Genomic DNA, 20,287 nt, shown 5'->3' with positions numbered 1-20,287 from the left:
AAACACAGCTCAGCCCTGTTTATTAAATATAGAAAGCATATAGGATTCTATTTCTGTGATTAGAAGCTCATAGTAGTAGCACAGTGGTCAGCGGTCCACAGAGCTTGTTTTCTGACTTTTGGCAAACCATGAGTCACTAACAATCAAACCATCTCTTTCCTATAAAAGCAGCACTCTGTTCCACAGCCCGCTGACACATTAATGATGGAGGGAATGGCCCAGAGTGGACCACTGTTGGATGTGCCACAAATTAAATTCAGTTTCCCTCAGAGGAGATAACATTTTGAAACCTTTTTAGCTGTGGTCTTAACAGATACATTGCTTGGTGAAAGAAATGCAAAGAGACAAACCATCATTGGTGGTGCACCACAAATATGTTGTGACTACACATTAGATCCATCCATGTGACAGTCCATCATATACAGCATATAGAGGATCCAGCTGCCACCCCAGTCCCCACACTGTCTATAAGTGTGTTTCCATCCATCTGTTTTTATGCGCATAAAAGTGGAAATGCCAGAAAAAGTTGAAATATCGCAAAAAAACCTTTTATGCTTGGTGAGGTGAAAAAGTCGATAAAAGAAAATGAGATGGAAACAGACTTTGCAAACAAATCAAGACTTTCAATCACTCAAACTTCCACTGAAGAGACGAAAAGTGGCAGCAGACAAAAACATCTGGACTGATGAGGAGACTGTAATGTTCATCAAATTGATAAATGAAACAAACTCCATATTTTCATCACATGGTGTTTTCCACATGGTTTTCCAATGCTTGAGGTGTGACTGGTGTTCTTTTAAAGGACAACTACACACTCAATTTCTGCTAGCTCCTTCCCTCCCTCCCAGCATATTTAAAAAATATAGCAGAGGACTGGACAGGACAACGGCTGTATGGCCTTGTTGGTAAGTAATGCATGACGCAGGGAGTCAGAGTACACCAGCCAGAGTGACTTACAGACAGTGTGACAGACTGACCACTGCTCAGTGAGGCATGAATAGTAATGTAGAGCCATAGACTGTAAAAAAAAATAATGGACATAGCCACTGTGATATCACAGTGGACTCTCGTTTTGAAGCTTCAAGTGTGGCATTTTGACCATTGTCAATCTTGTTTTTTTGGAGCCAGAAGTGACCATATTTGGACGAGAGGGTGGAGTTGACCCTAATGCTAGCGTTAGCTGCTAGCTTGGTTAGCATGGTGCATTTAGAGTATATAGTTAACAATTATATTGCTAATGCTAATGCTAATTTTGGCTAGCAAAAAACAGGCTTAAATCAAAATGTATTTACGTATTTAACCAACATTGTCGCCGTGGTAGCAACTTGTCACAAGGTAGCTACAAGGTAGTCAATCACAATCTCTCATTCATGTGCAATGTTGTTGCTTCATTGTTGCTTCATCTTATGAGAAACAGGCAGCTGATATATGGAACAGACTTCAGAGTTTTGCGTATCATGTCACAATTAAGGCCAGAGAATTTTTAAACCCAAGCAGACACAAAATTTTGAGTAGAAAAGGAAGTTATTACACACAATATCTGTATTGTTGGAAAAATCACCCATATTAAAAATCATATGCCAACTATACGATTATGTTTACAACATAAAAAAAAGATTTAGTGTAATTGTTACCCTTTAATTAAGACATCTCATTGCACCCTTGCAGACTTCCAGCTTGCAGTCTGTTTGGCCAATAAGCATACTTACAGCCTACAGTATATTATGTTACATGTGAAAGCATTGCAGGTTATGTCAATGTTACGTTGCACTGGCCAAAAGCTAGCTGCATGCTAACGGCTAATGGGATAGAAACGTGCCCTGTGTTAGATCCTGGTTCCAAGAATGCTGTATTGAAGAAAAATGGGAAAACCACAACTTTACTGTAGAAATACAAATTAGTCAGGGACATGGTCAATATAGAGTCTTTGTATACATGCAGTGATTTACTGAATGACTGGCGATACCCCTACCTCAAACTCTTGTATTCATTACTGCAATATTGCATAACAGTTGAGAATTACATGCAGTTTGCTTTCTTTAAATAGAAAAAAAAAGCAGTGGACGGCCTCTGATCCCAGCAGTCGCCTCAGTATGAATGAAGGCCATGTGTATATACATATGTGCTGCCCACATTGATGTTTTGGAGTGCACGCACATGTGAGGAGGTATTTATTAAGCGTGCATACCACACACACACATAACATTAGCAGATGTGGGCCCCAGTTTGTTCAATCCCTCTACATGATGTTCAGTATGCTAGGAGGTTTCCTGAGAGTTCTGATGCCTTAGACCTGCTGGCAACACTGGAGGGAAGTTTTTGTTTCATCAGCTTCTCATTCGTTTGTCTTTAGTATTTAGAGCATTTGTTAAACTTTTACTTAAAATTAGTCAGACATTAATCTGTGTCTTTGTTTAACTGCACCATGGAAGCTTTATGTTCATCATAACTAGAAGAGCATAATGGGAGCATTAACATCTCCAACAATAATATTAGCACCATGGATGCATAAAGAGAACTAGATACAGCATTGGAGGCAGGGCTCCCTTCATTCTTATAAAAGGTGCTTAGTGACGCATGAAGCCAAAAAAGGTTGACTTACCGGAGTAAAATTGCCCGAATCTTTCAGGATTGTGTGGCCCATAGAGCAGGCGCACCTGATACTTCCACCGGCCAAGCTGGCTAACTTCTGGTTTAGCCCTCTGCTAACTTGAATGGGGTTAAAGTAATTCAATCACACAGCTCTCCTAGACTTTCAAAATGTTGTTAGATTGAAAGGATCAAATTCTGATAGTGAAACGACTCATTTTGCGGGGGCTGTGACCTGCTGATTTACAGACATGTCTTTCACAATGTAATTCTATAGGAAAAAGTCTTCATGGGCCAGTGTGCATCATGTGACGGACGCAGTTTGGCCACTAACTTGGTTAGCACCTTTTACAAGATCATGTCAGGGTTTCTCCTGCCACTGTCTAGACCTGGAGAACCCCTAGAAGAGGAAGATATACTTTAACTTAAAGCTGCACTAATTAATATGTTTGAGTGATAACAGTGATAACAATTATCACCATATCACCACATGCCACTATACAGTTTGGACACACTTTAGATGATATTTTTCTCCACAGTTGTTGAAGACCAAATCAGAGCTAAAAAGAGAGTGGATATTGGACTCGTCAGGTGCAGACCCATGACTCCAAATCAATGTTAATGTTACTCTATGTAGCTAGACACAACTGTTTGCCAACATGCTTTCTTTAGCCTTTGGTAAAATATGTCAGTGTTGTGTTTACAGCTTGCTCCGCTGCCCCCAAGTGAACAAAAATTTTTTTATTAATGCTACTTAAAAATGATCTCTTGTATATCATACCCTCATCCCCAATAGGTTTGATAAAGGTAGGTGAAACAAATTTGCATTGATCAGCCAATTTATGTCAGTTATGATACATTTTTATAGTGAACAAGTTTTTATAATGGAATTAAATGCCTTTAAACCAAACCAAAAACTAAACCATAGATCCACAGAATCTTCTCAAACCACTGCTGCATAAAAATCTTCTCACATTGTGTGCTCAGCATGTTATTAACTGTCATTGATTTGCCTATGTACACTGGTTTTATACTGTAATTTATTTCATAGTCAGAGCTATGAGACCAGTGATGTGGTTGAGAGGGTACAACCCTTTTGGAAAGATGGTTGTCAGACTTATTTCTTGTGTAAGTTCATCAGACAGTGCTTTACACAGAAATACAGCCACAAAATAAAGATAGAAACAAGTCATTTGGAACCCTGCAAATGGAACCTGATTTTATTTGCATTTGTGTTTTTCACTGGGATCAGCTAGATGTCAACTGACAAGGCACACAAAGAGGGAAGGGACGTTGTGTTTCTGTTCTCAGTTAATATGAAATGTGGTTTGCATTGTTACATGGCTTTCATGAGCCTGTGGTGTTTTCGACCCAGTCTGATAAAAAAAAAAAACAAGAAATGGAGACAAAAAAGAGAATCTTTGACAGGTTTCATTTCAGGTTTTACATTGCATTAATATCTTAATATTTGATCATTTTCAAGCCAAAAAATTGCGGAAAATTACACTTTATTCTTTTCCCCATTGATAACGATGCTCCCTCTCTTCATCTACCTCTAATAATGATGATAATACCCACAATATATACATGCATTCTTGTTTTTCCAATTCACTCCGATTAAGCTGTGACCTCAACTGCAGTGATGTCATGGCAGGTGTTTGGCTTTTGACAGCTGATGGAAAACACCTGCAGTGATGTCAGTGATTGGCATGTTGCCCGAGGTGCAAAATGCTGGGTTTTAAACCTACAGTACAGAGAGAGATCAGCTCAGCAGCAATTCTCTGCCCTTTGTGATTCAGCTCCCTTTTGGGACCTGGGGGACTTTATAAGCGGGTAGGATATAAGGATATAAGTTTACCTGTGCAGCTGCTACCCCAGGCATGAACTGTAAATCAAAGTTTGTAGTCAACTTGTTCTGTAGATGAATTGTGATGCCAAAGTGCAAGTCTCTCAAGCTGCACTTCTTCTAATGGCCACTAGATGCTGACTCAAAGAAAACCTTAACTTTACAGATTGAAAAAAAAAAAATCCAAATTCTCACTCAAAAATGTTGTCATTTTTTTCACCAACTTCTGGTTTGCAAATGTAATTCGTAATTGTTTCATTGGGATGTTTTGAAATTTTCTGATTGATTAAAAAGATTATAAGATTTAAAGAAATGTATGTCCTGCTTAGTGCATACCTTTATTTATAGGTGCCACACACTGTAATTGTTGCAGACTGTAGCTTCATATAAGAAAAATGGCAGCAGTAAACATGCTATGTTGACATGAAGTGATTTGTTGTGGTGAAAGTTGCAAGTGTTTCTGCCCTGCATTTACCAAGTGATTTATTGATCAGACATTGTGGTAGGTTGTGTAATATGTTTTCTTTCACTTCAAGTTTGACTTTCTGCATTTGGCGCACTTTTGTTTGTCTGTTCAGTCACAACCATCAGCTCAAACTTAATACCCAGCATTTTATTCCTAAAGAAAAAGAAACAAAGCATTACATCCTGTGTGTAAGATGGTTTTTCCAAGAAAAGAACTACAGTACCAAACACCAGGAATTTACACCAGAAAATGTAAAAGCTGCAACTGTTTTGATTATCGATTTATCATTTAAGTCATTTTTCAAGCAGAAATGCCAAACATAGTCTGATTCCAGTCTCTCCACTGTAAGGACTGCAACTTTTATTTGTCTTTCTCATGGACCAAGCAATCTCAGAACCCATCGGCTATCGTCTGAAAACAATGTAGCCTCTGGGGGCAATGGCCAATTTTTCGGAGCTTCCAGTGTAGCTGGCAGATATCTGGGCCAAGACTTCCTCTTGCATGCGCTGGTCATTGTTTACAGACGAAAATGGAGTTGGAGTTGAGAGACGACGTCTACAACCGGATTGTTTCACAAGTTGCCAGTTAACAGTTTAAAACCAAACAAACATCAACACCTTTTGTAGCCGTTTTAGGTCCAGACAACATTCTGGCTAATGCATTCCGCCTCTTTTGCTCCCCACACAGACTGTTTACCTACATGCAACCAAAGCATGTTCCTGTAGAGATTGCTGGAACAGAAACGGAAACCAGAAAGCTTCCGATCCCAAAATCTTGTCCCTTGCCTACAGATTCTGCATTCATATGCAGATATTGGTTTATAGAGATTACGGACCAAGCAAAAGAGCACAAGAAAAATGGTGTAAAAAAGTATTCCTGACTAAAAATTCTTGTCTTAATGAAGTTGAAAAATTGATGACAAATGACCTAAACTGCAAATAAATCCTTATATAACATGGGAACTAGAAAAAGTAGCAACCAAAAATGAGGGCCCAATCTCAAAGTAAGGTCAACTAAACAATAAAGGGAGTACACACAAACAGGCCTAAGACAGACACAAACCAAAAGAAACCCAAGATCAAACAACTAATCAAAATAGAGAAATAATTTATAGATAAAGAATTAGCTATAAACAAACATAATTACAAAGCCAACTCTTTGTTGGCCTTGTAATTATGTTTGTAGCCCTAGCACCATCTCTGTATAATCAATTACGAGCTCTTTCATTCTCTTGAAAAAAATGAAAATAATAAAGTTCTCCAAACTTAACTATGAAATGGCCTCCAAATCTGCAATGCAAATCTGTTTCCTGATGTGCCACCACTATGGTTAAGGTTTGGTTAGGTTTAGGCACAAAAACTACTTTGTTCATGTTAGGGAAACATTGTGGGTATGGTTAAAAGGAAAAATGTTGACTGGAAACAGGATGCAAACAGCGGTCTCAAATGTCAAAGTCACACACTTTGTTGACCCATCAATCCACCTAGACAGAGCAAGGCAAGTTTATTTATATAGCACATTTCAGCAACAAGGCAATTTAAAGTACTTCACATAAAATGTTAAAAGCCTTGAGACAAAAGTGCAAAAGAAGCACACCATAAAATACATTTAAATACAATCAAAAACAGTCATTAAAGAGCTAAGAGAATAGAAAACAAAAATAAGCTAAAATAGAACAAGACAGGTATCAAATGCAAGAGTAAAAGTTATAGTACAGTGTAAGAAATGAATACTCATTTGATTTAATAAAAGGCAGTGGCAAACAGAAAAGTCTTCAGCCTTGATTTAAAAGAACTGAGAGTTGCAGCAGACCTGAAGTTTTCTGGGAGTTTGTTCCAGATATGTGGAGCATAAAAACTGAATGCTGCTTCTCCGTGTTTAGTTTTTGACTCTGGCGACAGAAAGCAGACCTGTTCTAGACGACCTGAGAGGTCTGGATGGTTCATAACATAGCAGCAGATCAGAAATGTATTTTGGCCCTAAACCATTCAGTGCTTTATGTATTTTAAATTCAGTTTTTTGACAGACAGGAAGCCAGTGTAAAGATCTGAGAACTGGAGTGATGTGATCCACTGTTTTGGTCTTAGTGAGGACTCGGGCAGCAGTGTTCTGAATCAGCTGCAGCTGTCTGATTGATTTTTTAGACACCAAAGACAGCTTTACAGTAGTCGAATCTACTGAGGTTAAGTGCATGGACAAGTTTTTCCAAATCCTACAGAGACATAAGTCCTTTAATTCTTAATATATTCTTCAGTTGAAAGTATGCTGACGTTGTAATTGTCTTAATGTGGCTGTTGAAATTTAGGTCTGAGTCTATGACTACACCAAGATTTCTGGCTTGGTTTGTGGTTTTTACATTACCGATCGAAGCTGAGCGCTGAATTTGAATTGTTCTTTCTTGGTTCAAGAAACAATTACTTCAATTTTGTCTTTGTTTAATTGAAGGAAATTCTGGCACATCCAATCGTTTATATATTCAATGCACTTACTCAGTGCTTGTATTGGACCATAGTCCTCTGGTGATATGGTTATGTAAATTTGTGTGTTGTCTGCATAATTATGTAACATAATTTGTTGTATTTTGTTGTATTCCATAATCTGAACCCATGGAAGCATGTAGATGTTGAACAGAAGAGGCCCCAGAATGGAGCCTTGGAGAATTCCTCATGTCATTTTTGTCCACTCAGATGTGTAATTACCTATAGACACAAAGTAGTTCCTGTCCTTTAAGTAGGATTCAATCCAGTTTAGTACTGTGACAAAAAGTCCTGCCCAGTTTTCCAGTCGGTCTAGTAATATGTTGTGGGCGACTGTTTTGAATGCAGCTCTGAGATCCAATAATCCAGAGTAGACAAGTCTTGATTAATTGATTGAATCACTATTGTCAATCAAAGATGGAAAGTAGCAAAATGAACATGTATTTATCTGAAAATGTGTTTTTGAGTTTAATTATTGAAAGACTAGACAAAATTATTATAGAAGCATTGATGGCATATAAGTGTGCAGGGAGGGGAAAGAAAACCTCAACAGTTTATTGTGTGGTTTACAGATGTCTTCCTATAATTACAGTATTACCAGATAGCTTATTAGATGTGTCAGGAGGAAATATAATATGTGTTTTCAAGAAACCAAAAATATGATTTACTATGATGATCCTCTGGAGATAAAATGTATTTCCATTATCCATGTTGGTATTAGAGCAATGTTCGATGGGATATTTATGCTTTATTTTTCATTTTGACCTCTAATTATAGCACCAATAGTGGCAAAACAGTTTCCTCATGACATAGCTGGAACACAGTGGTGAGTTGCATCGTTCATCCAAACATCATTCAAATCTGATCAGCAGCAACATGTCGCCTGCACAGCACAGAAGAGAAAAACAAGGACTGATCAGCAGTCCCAAATAAGACCAGGAAGAGGAAATTGGAGCATATGTGAGTAGACCTCCACTCTGGTGTCAGATGAAATGAGACTCAATCACGGAGTTCTGGCTCATTTATTGGCATCCTGTAACCACAAAGTACAGAGGCCATATTATGGCTTTACCTATGTTTGTGTGTGCACGTGTTTCGTTTTTTTCACTACATGCCATTTCTGAGCACGTTTGGTTCACATATGGCCTCAAGGTGTTCTCCACCCTGACCTCCCCAAATACTGCCTCCCCCCCTTCCCTACACACACATACACACACACACACATCCGCACATCTCCCTGTGATTACTCTAGGCTCCATGCTAAACACACACTGCATTAATCAATATTTTTATATTAATAATGGGTCCAATGACTATGTGTAATGTGAATGGTATTGCTCATAGTGATAAACCCACTAACTCTGCAGCTCCCCTCAGCTCTACAAAGCTTTTTAACTTCTTTTAGCAGATTGTTTTGGATTTCAGCCGGCAAATTCATCAACCTCAGTTTCAGCTGCAGCAGGCAGCTGCTTTGAATGAAAAAGCTCTAGATAATGTTAGTGACCAGCTGGTGAAGAAAGCTGAACATTTAGCAGCTAAAGAGCCAGATATTTTGATCAAAACAGAACTGAAAGTGAGTGAATATTGGGCTTACACTCATTGGGTCCTCATGAATATGACTCCAACTGGATGATAACGTTTCTATAGGTTTTCAATTGCTAACACATTAGCAGTAACAGTCTTATGATGATATATGTCAGGCTAAGATTTTGGCATCGTAGTACAGTCCCAAAGTGGCCTCCCCAAAAAACAATAATTGTGGCTTTAAAGCGGCAAAAAATATTTTTTGGCCACTTGGGCCAATGGAACAAGCTAAAAAAAAAACCCCAAAAAAACACCTTCTTTTAGAACACGTTCAGGACAAGTGTGTCTTAAAACAACAGTCAAGTGTCTGTATGAACAGTGAAAGATGTTTTCCTCGCTGTAATCATTCCTTCTGTTCATACTGACTATTAAAAGATCCCTTTCAAATGTGCTTTCAAAGTAAGTGATGGAGGCCAAAATCCACAGTGTGTCCACACCGTCATTTTGTGCAAAATGCATTCAAAAGTTTATCTGAAGTGTATATGAGGCTTCAGCAGTCTGAGTTAGTCATATCAAGTGGATATCTGCCACATTTACAGTCATTTTAGCATTAAATTCCCTAGTAACAAAAAGAGGGACTTTGGCACTAAAAAGACTGGAATGTTGAAAGATATCTACTTGATTTGACTCATTTGGATGCTGAAGCTTCATATTAGCTTCAGATAAACTTTAAATACATTTTTCACAGAAGAAGGACTGTGGATTTTGACCCCCATCACTTACATTGTAAGTGCATCTAGAAGGGATCTTCTAATGATCAGCATTAGCAGGAGGAATGATTACAGCAAGAAAAACATGTGTCAGTGTTCATTTGGGCTCCTGACTGTTGTTTTAGGAAAGGCTTGAAAAATCGTGAACCCGTCCTGTAATTTGAATTGCACAAGCACACAGTTGCCTATTAACACATCCAGAAGACACAGAGCAACATTAGCGTTCATGTGAAGTAGTGTTTCTGGTCACATGATGAATATAAGTCATAATATTCATTCTACTTTAGGGCAGAGTTCTCCATCAACTCCTTGTAGCTGCTGTATGCTAACTTTGTGTGTTTGCTGTCTGGTGCTGGGCAGGTAGTGCACTGTGGATTAATCAGATCTTTTTCACTGAAAACAGCTGCCTGCCGCTGCTGGAAATGATTTTTCCAGAGAGAGTGGTAAGACCCCAAAACTGTGAAGTTTAACCTCAAAAGCAATGAGCTGAAAGATACTAAAATGCTCCTTAGAGCTGAGGGGAATGGTGGAGTAGATGATAATTCCCTGTTGATTCATGACCAACCCCTTATACATTAGATATACTAATTTGATCTATTATTCATATAAACATATGAATTGGTGTAGGTTTAGTAATGATGATCATCTTCTACAACCGTTAAATGATAAACCTAAAGCCCAACCTGAAAGTAGACGATTACTGAATATGGAGGATATCTCCATGTCTTCAATTATAGAAACACACCAGCACACACACACACAGTGCTCTTATATGACAGTCTTGGCTCTGTAGTGGTCCACAGGTGGCTCATGTTATTTTCCTTCATTCTACATTCAATGACATTGTGAGTCATGGCCTATCTCAGCCATGTCAAACCAGGCACCTGGAAACCAAGCAAACAGCTTAATAGTAAAGGGGGATTTACTGGGTAACAATAGCAAACCATGTGTTCCTGTTTCCCATCCATCATGGGTGACACCACAACACTGACAGAGCCTCCTCTTTTCTCCATTTCTGCCTTTTCTCCCTCTCTCTGACACACACACTCTCCACAACAAACATTACAATACAAGGCATCCAAGAGGTGTGCGTGTGTGTGTGTCACATCAACCATGGAGCTAGTATGAACACATACTGTACATGAGCAGCCAGTGTGAACATGACAGATGTTATTTGCTTTGGGAAGTGCAGGCTTTCTATTCACACCGTCACTGGAACCCAGGCCTGACTGTGTGTGTGTGTGTGTGTGTGTGTGTTTCCACATACTGACAGGTGGTGAAAGGCCATGCAATGCTGCCTGAGGGACAGTTATTGTTACCGCATACGTAGGTGTGAATGGAAACCCTGCACACCAACACATGACATGGAGTACCTCTGTTGAAAAGGTAGTGAATGAAGCTTCCTTCACTGTAGCTCTAACAAGCCTTCACTAGTCAATATATGGGACAAGACTGTAGTCAGTTACAAGGAGGACTAATGAAGGGCTTTCAGGTGATGAACACACCCTTGGACCATATTGGAGATCCTCAGCTCTTGGGCAACAGTCACTATGAAAACCTGGTGGCATTTTTAAACTTGTCTTAACAGAATTGAACAGACAGTTAAATTATGTGCTGTTTATGATAAAGGAATGGTTATTTGTTCAGCTTTTGTTTTTTGTCAATCAGCTCTAAATACCTAAATCACAACTCTCCTTTACTCTTAATATCTTGTTTGTTGTTAATTCATGTTTTTAATCGCCACCAAGACACACATTAAAGTGACAGAACTTAATTTAACAAATGTTAAAATAATAATAAAATACAGTATATCCATATATTTAATATTGTTAAGAGTTCATTCTAATACACAGAATAAGTAATTCAAGAGCACGAGTTAATAATTTGTGCCAGAAATTAATTATTTGAGAGCACAAGTTATTAATCTGTGTGCACACAATTTTTTTTCTCCATAACACCTGCCAGAGCCTGGACATCAGCCTCCAGACAAACAAATCACATTTACCTTCAACTCCTGACTGAAATCTGGGGCAAAACATTCACTCCATTATCATCATTCAACAAAATGAAATGTATCTCCAACACTGTAAAGTCAGTATTTAGTTCCTTAAATGGCTTGTCTAACCATTTCCACTTCCTTGTGGACAAATAACAGTTAGCCTAAATATGAAGTTTGTTATTGGTTATCACTACTATATATTTTTGTGCCATGAAAGTGGCTGTAGTTATATCATTAAGCAGGGCTGTGGACTGGACTAATGGGAGATGTTGTGAAGACTGGGGTGAAGTTGACATTGAGTGGTGGCAGACTGATTAAATTGTCAGGCCATGGAAAATCTAAATGAGCCGCTTGAATTTAATACAGTTTTGTTCAGATTCTGGACATGGACAGTTTAATATATTTCAGATTTTGCCTGTTAAACAATGTTGTGTTATGTTTGACAGCTCTTAAACATATGTTAAAATGTCAATGTCATGTTTAATGTTATGTTCTGGAAATTCATGCCTCCGAACTATTAAATCAAGAACACAAATTCTTATTTTTTTTCTCCGTGATGTCTGACAGGTTTCATAGAAACTAGAGGCCAGAGTTTTATTTCAGCTATGTGGCTTTTAGAGGAAAAGCAGCTTTCAGCACTTTGACATTGGCTTTCTGCTTTGTTCTCTTTGTCTGTCCTCAACTTAAGTTTGCACACTGGTTTGTGTATCTAACAGAACCTGAAGTTAGGGACTAGTAGTTGCATTTTTCAGTTGCATCTTTAATTAAATACTGCTTTATATTATTACTCTTATTTGCATATAGTATCACTATTAGACCTCAGTGACTGATAGGACTTTGTGGTAGCACACTGATAAATATACGATTATAAAATTATGATTTTTCTTCAATGTTACAAGCAAGATACTAGGCCTACTCTCAGAATGTCGTTTCCACAACACACTCCTTGCAGTAAAGTGTCAGTGAGGCTTGTAGATCAGCCTTGAACAGAACAGATTTTCAGGCATGAGATCCTGAAACTGTGAATGGAATTTATTGTTTGTTGTTATATCAGTGAGCTTTGTGTGTAAGTGGGCTGAGGCGCACACAGTTTCTGCACTTGAACTTGTCTTTGCTCTTTTATTTATACCTTTGCTCTTCATAAAATACAGCCTCAAATCATTTTCTGAATTTTCTCAAGTTCAATTAATGTGGCTTTGTAAAGTCTGATACAAATGCTAATAGTTTTTAATTGGAAGTGTTTATGAGAAATATTTTCTGCCAATATTAAATTACCTCTAAATATCCTTTGAATGAAAAACAACCTCTTCATGTTGTTATCTTTAGTTTGTAAGTTAAATAGCACTAGCAGCAGATTGGAGGTGTAAATTTGAGCATTAGCAAAAAGATTGTTTCCATTTCCCAAACTGTACATATTTTTTGACATTGAGTGAGTAACACTCAATGTAAACATAATTTTTTGTTGTTGTTACAAGAAAACCTCACAGTGCACCCTTAACCCTATGTTAAGTGCTGCCCCACAATCAGACATGCATTCATTGTTTCACTTGAATTTTTATACTGTTGTGGTGGAAAGCCTCTGAGACACGATTGAAAATTAAAGCCTATTCACTGAGACACATAATAATAAACATTATAATAGAGCCCAACTGACACTGGATTGTTGAGGTTGACTTTGATATTTGAGAGTTTAAAAACATCTTATAACATTTTTAAATTTAAGTTTTAAAGGATCAGTGTGTGAGATTTAGTGGCATCTAGTGGTGAGATTGCAGATTGCAACCAAATGAATAGACCTCCCATCCCCCTCCCCTCCCTTCCCAGCGTGTAGGAGAACGTACAGTGGCTGCGAAACATGAAAGGCCCTCTCTAGAACCAGTGTTTGGTTTGTCCATTCTGGGCTACTGTAGAAACATGGTGGTGCAACATGGCGACCTGCGTGGAAGAGGATCCACTCCTTGTGTAGACATAAAGGGCTCATTCTAAGGTAATGAAAACACAATGATTCTTATTTTCAGGTGATTATACATTAATTAAAATTGAATATTATATTCCATTTCCGCCAAGTCTGTTCTGCTAGATGACACTAAATTCTACACACCGCACCTTTAAGACCAAGATACTGTATATGCTGAGCTGAAAAACTACATCATGGAAACAGAGTTCTTAAAACATACATTATCTTTGATATTTCTGTACTCCAGTTTATTGTTACTTAGAGGGTGACCCACTCTACCTCCTGAGGAGGTTGCAAGGTTGGTGGTTTGATCCCAAGCTCCTCCTGTCCATGCGTCGAAATGTCCTTTAGCAAGACACTGAACCCCAAGTTGCTCCCAATGGTCATGCCAACACCTTGCAGCTTCACCATCATCAGTGTGTGAGTGTGAGTGAATGGGTGAATGAGAGGCAAAAATTGTAAAGTGTTTTGTCCATTAAGATAAACGAGTGCTATATAAGTGCAGTCCATTTACTATATTGGCTAACAAATATATGATACCATTATATCTGTGACAAGCTAAAATCAACCAATAGTATTGGCTACCACGTACTGAATTCATGCATTTTCTGCATATATCATAGATAAACAGTGAACCTAAATCATATCCTTTTTGTGAATTGTTTCTGACTGGACAGACTCATTTTTGTTGTACTACCACCTTCCTCAGACGCACCACAGTTGAGTGAAAAACTTTATATCTTAGACAAGATTAACCATATTTTCATTTCAAAGGTGGACAGCACTGCCTGGAACACATCTCCATCTTTAATAAAAGGCCAATATCAGCTCTACAGTGTATGGGTTTAATTCAAACCCACACACAGTCCACACGCACACACTCCAAGGCGGACATCTGTAAAGCTGTGTAATAACTGAAATTGAACAACATCTGGTTAGTGGAGACAGCGACAAACCTAATGGAAAACAACAACAGTGAATTTATCATGGTGTCTAACTACATCTGCCATGACAATGAAGCTTTATCTTGAAACTGGGAGCCAGTTGGCCAGTCAGTGACGGATGGCGCCCCTGGCCTCAGGGTTTGTACTGTAGGTCTGACTGCAAACAAGAGACCCTCTCTTGGACAGACACTTTATTCTTCCATGACTGCTGGTCAGTGAAGGGCTGCTGTGGGCAGATATGTGCGTATGTTACTGTTTCTAGTGATTTTGAGGTCAGTGAGAAAAAAAAAATACTGTAAGATAAATACTGTGCCCCACCCTTCATATAATGCAGACAACAAAGACCCAACTGCAAAATAAGTGGAATTAAATGAAGAAGGCAAACTGACCAGATCTGGTGAGGACAGAGTGGTGGTGGTGGTGGTGGTAATGGTGGTACAGCATCAATAGAGGGGAATTCCTGTTCAGAATAATTTAAAAACACTTGCCAAACCTTAAAAATGTTGTGGTAGAACAATGAGAAGAGTCATAACCTCCTCCACCCAACCTTCAAGCTGTGGATTGGTAACTTTCCATTTGTAAAGGATTCATCTGGTTGGGCATCAGGAGGAGGTCATGGACTGGGTTGCACTTAAGGGAATCACCAGATTGCCAATCAGAAACCACCATAAATGTCAGACAGGGCCAGGAAATGTAACTGTAGGCAGCTAACGCTTGGTGACATCCAGAACCAGAAGATATACAAACAGTAAACGTTGGTCTTGTCTCATGTTGCAGGATTAGAAAGTTGGATAAAGGGTTGATTATGCTTCAATCGAACTGGTTTGAATGATGTGTCAAAGTGTTTATAGCTTTTCCAAAGAGACTGTGCCCCCCCCAAAAAACGACACAATCAGTCCCTAAAACAACATATATTCACATTCAAGTGACAGATGCCCTCTAGTGGCCATAGTAATTATGACCAGAACAAAACACCAGACTTTAACATGGTGGATCACTGTTCTTTTCTTGTGTCCAAATGCGATTTCACATTGTTTTTTAAAGACCACGACCACGACTAACCTTAACCACATAGTTACTATAGTAACCATGATGATGAAGATCCGCTAAACCTAAGCAAGAAGTAATTTTAACACAAGCCATGATATTTCTCTAACTTTAAGCGAGTACTTATTTTAATTTAAGTCATGCTCTTTTCCTAAACCTAACCAGACCTCAACCATAGTGTTTTCTCCTCACTCCTCTCCTCAATATATTTATTTTTCGACAGTTTTGTGGTTTTGCTGATCGGGGCATCAGACCAGAAAACACTTCAATGTGTCATTCTGGATTGCATGGACAAATTTACAGAATATAGACTGATGTACTGCTTTTTTTTCCCACTTTTTGACAATGTGCCTTTGTTTGACACTTGCTCAGCTATGGATTAGCCCCTTCCATTAATCATGTGTAATCATGTAGTATTTTTGCAAACAGATTGTGTGCTTTGTTTGCAAAATAGGTTGCCTCAAAGTGTCATTTAAGAGACAAATAAAGTATTTTGAATTGAATTGAATAGTAGATTACTCTAGTCAGTGAAATGAAGTAATATATTATCTATGATATGTAAAAGAGGTACAGGTAATCAAATAAAGACAATGAAGAAAGTTACATACAATGATATAAACATGAAATATATATAATAGGTGATGGAATGGGGCATTATATTAAAATTTGGTACAGAGAAGCATGTTATATTACAATAGGTTATATAGTAGATTATTACATTACACAATAGAATGATATGTTATATTAAGTAACCAATTGGATATGACATTATACTGTGTACAAATAAAGCAGCCACATTCATATTACAATCGTTAATAAAGGTAGTATTACAATAGTTAAAATATGTAATGGGATAATGTCAGTTTTACATTACAGTAGCTAATGAAATGTTACATTATAACGTGTAATGGAATAGTATATATTTGTAGGTAATAGAGTTGTACATTGTATTATAAAAGGTAATGGGCTAAGATTTTACATTACAGGAGTTCATGTAATACTATTCAATTTCAATAGGTCATGGAGCAGTGCATTGTATAACATAAAGCACCATGTCGTATAATTTATGTCAAAGGACTATCTGACCTCAGTACATCTGTATGAATGCATGATTCATTCTTCTCCCTGCTGCCAGTGGGCCCTCACTCCCTGGCCCCTCACTATTCATGCCTGTCAACAGCATGATGTAGCCACATGGGGCCAAAGTGCTGACTCCAACCCATGACATCCTCTTCACTCATGACCTTTGACCCATTACAAAAGAGGGTGTCTCCCTGGACAGAGATTTCCCTGCTGTTTGACTGCTGTGCAGCTCAAAAAGCCGCCTGGCCCTGTTGACATGGGCATTAAGAGGGACAATAAGGAGACAGACTGGGAGGCCACCCTGGAAAATAACACTTCCTGTGGCATTGGATCGGTATATTGGCAAATCACGATATTGGGCTTACCGGAAGTTTTTTCCCTCTCTGGCTATTTTCAGTTAACTTTCATTCTTCATAAATGATCACTTTTTTTACTTTAAAAAAGTGATCATTTGTGAAGAATCATCTGTGTGTCCTATGCCTTGCTGCTCAGTGCTGTCAGGAAAATATATCATTACATTACATTTTATAATGGAACTTAAATTTCATATCACCTGTTACCAAGCACCATTTTTGCTCTTGCTGCAAAATAATAAACCCTTTCTCACAGCAGACATTTTGACTTTGTCATAGCAGAAAAGCAAAGGTATAACTCATAACATTAACAGCTCTGTCCCATTCAGGTGTCCCAGTACCTGAAGCCAGTGAGCCTGCATGCAGTATATGAGGGCCCTGAAACCTGCACATGTAAATGGAATGCAGCCATGAGTTGAATGAGTGAATATCATTATGTTATTAATTACACCTGTGCTTTTCCTGGTACACATTCTACAATTAGATAATTAGACATGGTTGTTATTTTATAGGCTGATTCCAGTTTGTTCTTACATAAAGTTGCCTTCTTTTATAGGCACTTTTTTTAAAGGACTAGGACATGACTAGGGCACTAGGCTATTGCTATTGGTGCCCTCCTTTGTTGGTTACCTGGGGAATATAAACATGTTTTAAGCCTTTTCTCCATTAATCAATATATGAAATTACTCAGTTCATCAGTGTTAAATAAAGAGCTTTGCCTAAATAAAATAAAGAACACAATGAGAAGAGTTACCAAATTTAAATTTGATTATATTTGATAACTTTATTAATAAATTAGAAAATATCAACCAAAATATCGAATCTGACCAAGCCTTCAATATGAACTTTTGATACTTGACACAGCTTGATATCAAAGGCTACAGACACATTTTGGTTATGCTGAGGTCCAATCCCCACTTTTGAGGGGGACTTGGACTCATGACCTCAGTATTTCTAAAATCTTGAACATGGACCTACTAGTGTTCTACCTTCTGATCAACCTGTACAATTTCAAGAGGAACATTTTCACATCAATAACTGCACACTGCAGTAACTGGCAGTTTGATCCTTGTGCCCATGTGTGCAGTATCAGAATACATGAAGTTCACACTGATGCATTTGATCATAAAAAATATAGATGCACTGTGCAAAGGTATTAACATTCATTTTGAAGTTAGCATTAAATTGTTACAGAACATCAGCGTAACTGCAGTCTTTGGTTACACACAGTTGATATGCAGGGAAGGTTTATACACAGGTTGACACACTTTCTACTAGGGCACCAACAACATTAATCGTATTTCAAACTGCAGTCTGAGGATACGTAGGTAATGACATGATAGTGATGATAATAGTTGCTGTGTGTGTGGTGATGCAGTTTGGTGCAGTTTCCAGACATGACGGTTATGTGAATTGAAACTCTAACTTGCCTGGAGGTGTGAGTGTGTCTGTGTGTCAGCTCAGTGGACTAGCAGACTGTGTAAGGTGTTTCCAAACATTTTTTCCAAAGCATACTGGGATAGATTCCAACAGCCCTGTGACCAATAGTGGGACTGAGCTGGTATGGAAAGTGAATAAATTACTGGTGAAGTTGTATGGAAACACTGATCCTTCGTTCAGGTTCTGCTGGGAGATTCCTGTCAGAGTTGGCCTGGCCAGGGGTTCCTCCATATTTTTCTGTCTCTTTCTGAACTGCAAAGAAATACTTGTGCTTTCTTTTACTCCGTAATGGACATGGTAGATATTTAAAAATTCTACAACACTCCAACTTCAGATGTGAGTTTGTTCAGAGTACTGCATCTCTGCTCACAGATTAAACACTTACTGTACATTCTTACAGTACTCCCTTTAATCTGCTCAAATTTAAAATTTTACATTTTCTAATTGCAAACTGTAACTATTCTCATTCAACCCTGTTTCTAAAAAATATGGTTATATAGTGAATGGTTTTGCCAAATGCATTTTTTGAGGTAATGTAGTTGCTTTTTTTTCCAGACCATTAAGAGCAGCATTCTTGTATGACTTTGACACCGGAGACCAGGGTTCACATCCTTCATCCTTTGTGTGGTTATGTTTAGGCTACAAAGAAACTTTGGTTAGGGTTTGTGAAAGAATGTGGCTTTGGTTAGGTACTGAAAAAGTAGGGTTAGGGTTAGCTTACAGCTTCATCTCTTCTCCTCTACTTTTTTGTCTCAGTTCTAACCAAACCAAGTGCACTGAGTTGCCATAAAAACATGAATCATGCTTTAGCCGCCATGAACAGATATTATAGGAAAACAAATATGTTTTCTGTGAATGTTTTGCAGATATTCAGCATAAACATTTTGCAACATTTCCACATTATGTTGATAAGAAATGGAATCTGGGCTTCATTTATTTCATATTTTCTGTTACAGTTGGTGGTATATTAGGCCCTGGCATGATCTGCCCGAGGACATCAGGCTGGCTGAGTCAGTGATTTCTTTTAAGTACCTTCTTAAAACATATTTTAATCGGTAAGCCTTTCCTGATTTGACTTGAGTTTGTATTTTCTTTGAACTGTCTTTTATTTCTTTTTAAATTTCTCTTGTTTCATCTTACACTAAATTGGTTTTTATGTTTTTTAAAACCTAATGATTTCATGATTTGTCTGTTTTATTTTGCTGCCTTTGTGACGCAGTTTGTAACATGGATTTTGAAAAGTGCCCTATAAATAAAGATTATTATTATTGCTACTATTATATAAATTCACATAGTAGAAGACAGGGCTGACTTATTAAGCAGTGACCCTACTAATTTAGGGCCAATTTCAAAGACAACTCAAACCTAATGTGAGGAGATGCAAAAATCACTGAGAGTGGGTACAAATGTTTAGCAGAATGTCCCAGGTTTGATTCAGACTGTTAATACTGCAGCTACTGTACGCTGAGCTCATGTTATTTGTTATTTTCCCAACAGATCTTTAATCCCACAGAGACATTTTCAGTTCTTAGCTCATAAAATGATGTTTTGGAGACACATGGTTTTCACAAGACTGAGTCTAATGGCGGAATAAAAATGTCAGAAAATAAATAAGTTCAACTAAGAAAATAACTTAAGTAACTGAGCAGTTAATTGAATTGATAAAATGTTGAAAAATCCCAATAAAAAAGTGAGACTTTATTTGTGGTGTCTCTTTATTTTTTATGGGTCCTGGACTCATGACCTCAGTATTTCTAAAATTCTGACTACAGCTGTGATTACCAGCAGTAAT

General features: G+C 38.0%; 1 long non-coding RNA gene across 1 annotated transcript; it reads left to right on the top strand.

Annotated features, from left to right (window-relative positions):
- The first annotated feature begins 2,051 nt into the window (after nt 1-2,051).
- LOC137173188 (uncharacterized) lies at nt 2,052-20,183 on the top strand. The gene is made up of 3 exons (XR_010925124.1): nt 2,052-2,167; nt 19,452-19,550; nt 19,993-20,183. It is a non-coding gene; the product is annotated as an uncharacterized lncRNA (long non-coding RNA).
- The last annotated feature ends 104 nt before the right edge of the window (nt 20,184-20,287 follow it).

The sequence above is a fragment of the Thunnus thynnus genome, chromosome 21 (assembly GCF_963924715.1).
Source record: "Thunnus thynnus chromosome 21, fThuThy2.1, whole genome shotgun sequence".
Taxonomy (NCBI): Eukaryota; Metazoa; Chordata; class Actinopteri; order Scombriformes; family Scombridae; genus Thunnus; species Thunnus thynnus.
Note: the sequence above shows the minus strand (reverse complement) of the source record. Positions and strands in the feature narration are given on the sequence as shown.